Genomic DNA, 6,000 nt, shown 5'->3' on the forward strand with positions numbered 1-6,000 from the left:
AGTAGAATTGATTTTAGAAAAAAGAGCTCTTGAAAACACCAATGTCGCTCCAGGAATTGATTGACTATACTGGGATAGTTCTCTGAAATGGGGTACACTGTAGGTAATTTTTTTAAATGGGGCAGTTCTGTTTTTCTGACCTGAAAATATATTTCATGTATTTCTAAGTGAAAAAGTCAAATGGCAGAACGGTACAGGCAGAATGATTCCATCATCATGTATACACACATACGTTGCGTGTGTGTGTTGGTGTCTACCTTGAAAACTGTTTATAAAAACGTATGCCAAACTGTCAGACTCTCACTTTCTCTGTTTTACAAATTTTAAAGTAAATCATGCAAATTAATAGTGAGACTAGCATTATTTTGAGAATTTTACATAAATGGACAGTGCTAAAAATTTTTTAGATGACCTTTAAAAGATACAAAAATATAAAGACCTTCCAGAAGAAGAAGATGAGGACGGGGAGTCTTGCCCTGCCAGGTGTGAAGACCTGCTACGAAGCTCCAGCAGTGAAGACCGTGAGGTCAGGCTGTGGAGGCAGAGAGGACACAGCGCTGTGGAACAATAAAGGATGCTGAGCAGTTGCTTATCTATAGTTTAAAAACAAAACCAGCACCCCACGCAAAAACCGATGTGAAAAGACATATGTGTACAGACAATGTACAAAGACACTTGTGAGAGACAGTATTTAAAATTTTTAGAAAAATATAGGAGCCTCTCTTATGATCTTGGGATTAAAGAAAAGGATTTTTAAAAGCAGACAACAAAAGCACAGAAAATAAAAAGAAAGGATGGGTAAATTTGACAACATTAAAATCAAGAATTTCTGTTAATTAAAAGACATCATAAAGAATATGAAAAGACAAGCCCCAAAGTAGGAAACATATTTGCAAAATACATAATGAATTTATTATCCAGTAGGCCAATCTATTTTTCTTTCTGTTTTTATACCTCTATCTACATTTAGGCATTCCCAAAAATCAGTAAGAAAGAGATAACCCAACCTCTCCATCAAATGGCCATCCACGCCTTCACATATACACCCTATGATGTGGCCCTCCCACGCGGGAAGCAGGCCCCTCCTCTGAGGACTCGCTCTGACTGGGAGGAAGTTTTTCCCCTCATGGAGTTGAGAACTGAGCTCTGCTCTCCCCCAGGTTCCAGTCTGCCTGGTTCCTGAAGAGGCCGCCGGGGCAACCAGGCCGATCTCAGCTGCATGGGTTTCCCAGGGCTGCCATGACAAAAGACCACAAACTGGAGAGCTTAAAACAAGAGAAATGTATTGTCTCACAGCTCTGGAGTCTCGAAGGACCAAATCTAGGTGTTGGCTCCCTCACCGGCCCCGGGGATGTGGATTCCTCCCCGCCTCCTCCAGCCTCCCGTAGCCTCAGGCGTGTCTTGGTTTATGGCAGCCTGTCTCAAATCTCCGGCTGTCTTCCTTCTTCTCAGGACACCAATCACGCTGGATTACAGCTCACCCTACAGACCTCATCTTAACTTGGCTACACCCGCCAAAGCCTTACCTCCAAATAAGATCGCGTTCACGGGTATGGGGGCTGGGACTTGAACAAATCTTTGGGAGGGACACGATTCAACCCATAACTCCAGCCTCATCTCTGCCTTCCTGATCAGGTCTTGGTGGCCGTGGACGTGGGGCTCCACAGCCTGAGGAGAAGGGGGCTCATTCCATCCACCCGCCAGCCTCCACGTGGGCCCAACCAGAGCCAGCCTAGTGCAAAGCACAGTCTTAGAGGCAAGAGAAGGTCCAGGCCTGGGTCTCCATTCGCTGTCTCGAAAACTTGGACAGGTCATGCCCTTCTGAGCCTCAGTTTCTGCATCTGTGAAATGGGAAGTGATACTATAGCCCTCCAGGCTTGCTGTGAGGGTCAAAGGGGATGATGTTTGTGGAAGAGCCTGCTATGCACCAGGCTCTCCCTGAATATTAGTGCTCTCTCCCCAGCTTCCAATAGCTCCTCAGGGAGAGAGGACACCCAGCCCTGCCCCCCAGGGGCTTGTGACCCCCCACGGACAGAGTTGTGTCATATACTTCTTGAATCCCTCAGGCATGGTCCCTGCAGCGTCATCATGTCTGAGATGAGTGACCCCTGGGAAAGGGCGGCCTGACACCAAGAGAAAGCCAGCCACCACTGGGAAAGCCGTGGGAGTGGCCTTGCTCATGTCATGGAGCACAGACTTGACCCTCAGGAGAGGAACTCAAAGGACAGAAGCCGGACTTCTCAGTGGGCGGCGGGCATGTTCTCGGTCCCGTCCCCCTCTTTGGAGTCTGGCCCTGTTGGGATTTGGGAATGTTTATTTTTTTTGGTGGGAAAACAGAGGAGGATAAAATATTTCCTTGTGTCTGGAGCGCTATTTTGAGCCAGGCCAGCCGGGCGATGCTCCTGGTGATGGACGCTGGCTGACCCGGCTGGGCCCCGGCCTTCCGGCCTCTCTCCCTCCCAGGCCCCAGAGTCCTGGCAGCGACACAGCTTATGGGAGCCTGGGTTCCAACCCCAGCCCAGTGACTCATCCTGGGGTGGTCTTGGGGACGGCTTTGGTGCTCCCTGGACCAAAGGGGAGACTGAGGCTGTGCTGCCCCTCCTGGGAACTTCGACAGGGGAACTCAGGTGGTGATATGAACATGCTGTGGAGATATTTAGGGTGTAGACAAACAACAGGACTGCCACACAACCTGTCCAGCTCAAGATCCCAGAGGTGGAAGGGACCTTATTATAAGCTCCTCGGACCCCTACCAGCCTCCATACATCAAGCCATGCCCCCTCCTGTCCATCTCCACCCAGGGTCCACTTGGTACTTCTGGGAAGTACAATCTGATTCGGCCCCGAACTTATCTAAGCCTTTAGCAGCCTCCCACCGCTCCTAGAAAGAAGTCCGTCACCACCCGAGACCGGCAGGCCCACCCGAGCTGGATGCCCCCTCCTCTGCCCACCCCAGCCTCCTCTTTCTTTGTGCTCTGAAGCTGGGCTGGCCTCTGTCCACTCCTCCAGCTGCTGACAAGTCACCCAGGAGTTTCACATGCTTCATCTTATTTCATCCTCGCAATGACCTTCAAGGCATGCGAACCCTCCAGGGCCGGCCAAGTGTTGGGCGGAAGTCTCGTTTACAACTGTGCCTGCCACACAATAGGACCTTAATCAATGTTGATTTTCTTCCTTCCTTATGAACACACACCCTCTTTTCTTTACAAAACCCCAATGGCATCCACATAAATCTCCCTCTGGGGGCTGCCGCTGTTGGACGGGCATGGCTGGGGCAGGACAGCCCAGGCGGCCCCATACCAGCCGTGCAAGCCAGGCCTCCGGTATGGGAGGCTCCTCGGAGCCCGGCTCGCTGGGGCTTCCCTGGCCTTCACTGTGGAGCTGGGAAGCTGTGCGATGAGCACCCCCAATCATCAATGGAGATGGGGCTCTGTCCCCTACGAAAGGCTAGAGGTGGGTCACCCTGAGGCAAGTCCCAGTGGGAAGAAGGAGTAACTTGAGACTTCTTGATCCTGAAGGTGAAGCTGGAGCAGATGGAGGGGAGAGGCCCAGAGGAGGGAGAAAGTGCTCCCAAGAAGGAGTTTCAGAAACTTCTGGAAAAGCCCGGGGCAGAGGTGGGGGGGGGGGGGGGTGGGGCAGGAAGAGGGCCTAGGATGTGGGAAAGGGGGCATCTCAGAGCCCCAGCAGCTTAGAGAAAGCCAGACCCAGAATCTCTTCGGGCTCCTCCAGACCCTTGCTCTTCAAATGTGGTCCAAGGGCCAGCAGCATCAGCAGGTTCTGGAAGGTTGTTAGGAATGCAGACTCTCAGGCTCCGCCCAGACCTGCTGAGTCAGAATCTGCCTGTTCACGAGATCCCAGTGATTCACAGCACACGAAAGTCTGAGGAGCGCGGTGTGTAGCGATGCCCCCATTTTACAGTAAAGAAACCAAGGCCCTGAGAAGAGAAACCCTCTGCCCAGTTTCCTATAGCAAGTCGGTAACAGCGCTGAGCCTGGAACCCAGCTCTCCTGGCCCCATGCAGGGTCCTGGCACCAGTCCCGCCTGGTCCTGGCCCCCCACGCAGGAAGCCGTCCTCCCTCCCTGGGTGTGTTCAGGACAGAAGCTGGGGAGGAAGAGCCCTCGCTGGGGAGGCAGGGAGGCTGTGGTTCAGTCCCGGCAGTGTTACCAACTCAAGGTGTAATCTGTGCTCTTGGGGCCTCAGTTTCCCCCGTGGTTCTGTGAGAGGAGCTGGAGCAGGCAATACAATCAGGCAGTACAATCAACCACCTTCATTTCCTCACAGCTGCTGGTGAGACAGGAAGGCCAAGAAATATCCTCCCTATTCTACAGATGGGGAAACTGAGGCCTGTTAGGCAGTGACTTCAGCGAGGCTGCCAGCCCTGGCCACCCTGCACTGTTCTGCACAGCCCAAGCGACTCTGAAACGTGCCCCCTGGACCCAGCCTTCCTCTCTAGTGGTTCCTTCAGCTCCCGTCAGTTGTCAGGGGCGCTGGCTCGGCTGACAGCCAGCGTGTCTGCTGCTGATGCTTGGGTGCCCACATTCCTGGGCCATGACGGGGAGCACACCCAGAGCCCAGGCTGGCGGCACCCGGAGAGGTTCCACTTGGCTGCAAGCCCTGGGGCCTGGCTGTCTGGGGAGCGTCAGGAAGCAAGAACTTTCTCTCCTCACGGATGGGGGCAGGGGGAGATGTGGCCAGAGGCTGACAGGGCAGGAGCTGGACAGGGTGCGGGCTCAGCCAGGCCCTGAGGCGAGGCCTGGCCCCGTGGACTGGGGTCAGGGGGTGTGAGGGACAGGAGTGAGCTAGGGGTCAGTGGCTGATCAGGGCAGAGCTGTCTGAGGGCAACACGGAGAGACCTCAGGCTAGAAAGCCAAACCCAGCTCTGACCTTTCTTAACTGTGTGACTGGAGGCCAGGCACCGGTTTCTGACCCTCAGGCCCTCTCTGACCCTCAGTGTCTTCATCTGTAAAGTCCTTAACACAGCCTGGTACGTACACAGTAAGCCTGCAGTGTAGCCTTGTGCAGCCAGAGATGCTCGCGGAGCGGCCTCGGAGCAGCATTGCGTCTAAGAAGCGTGCCGAAACAGATAAAGCCGTTAGAACGATCCACGCGACACTCGATTCTCTTGAAGAGAAAAAAAGAATTTACATCCAGTCCATGCAGTGCTCTCAGAATCCACTTTCATCTCCACTTCTATCCCCTGCCTGGTTTGGCTCCCCTCTCCTCAGACGCCCTGAAAACCTCTCCCACTGTTCAGCTCTTTCTCATCTTCCCTCCTCCCGCCCCTCGGCCCCAGTACTTTATTCCATGGAGCAGCTTGGCCTCTCTCCAGCGCTAGAGAAAATAAAGGGGAAAATCATAGGGCCCCTCGCGGGCTTCCCTCTGGCAGGATGGGGATCCCACATAGTGACCCACATCCCATCCCTGTGACTACAATTACTTAAAGCTGTGACAGGACAAAGTGGCTCACATGTGAGTATCCCAGGGCTTCCGCTACCTCCGCCCTCTAACGAGACTCTGCCTTTCCCCCCCGTGTCCCCCCATCTCTCCCCTCGGAGGAGGGTCTCGCACTGCCTGGTGGGAACTTCGACTCTGGGAATGGAGAGTGGACTGGAGAGGAGGCAGAGAGGAACCAGCCAGAGGGCAGGAAGGAGGGGGAAGGACTTGGCAACAAAAGAGATCAAGCCTGTTGACTGAGAACACAGGAGGGAGGTTTCACTCCTGCCCAAGACGGAGGAAGCTGGAAGGAGCATCGCTCCCATCCACACAAGAAAAAGCCAGATAAACTACAAATCAGGGCTCTCCTGAACCCACCAGAGACCTGAGGCCAGTGGACCACCAGGTACCCTGAATCCCAGGAGGCACGGGCAGCTCCAAGGAGAGAGAAAGCCAGGGACTGGCTCGCCAGGGACAGCTCAGATATTATGGCCACCATACAAGCAGGTAGGAAGGAAAGAGCTACGAGTTTACTAAGTGCAAATGGCTGAGTGTTGGCCAGCATGA

This window comes from Equus caballus, chromosome 7, assembly GCF_041296265.1.
Source record: "Equus caballus isolate H_3958 breed thoroughbred chromosome 7, TB-T2T, whole genome shotgun sequence".
Lineage (NCBI taxonomy): Eukaryota > Metazoa > Chordata > Mammalia > Perissodactyla > Equidae > Equus > Equus caballus.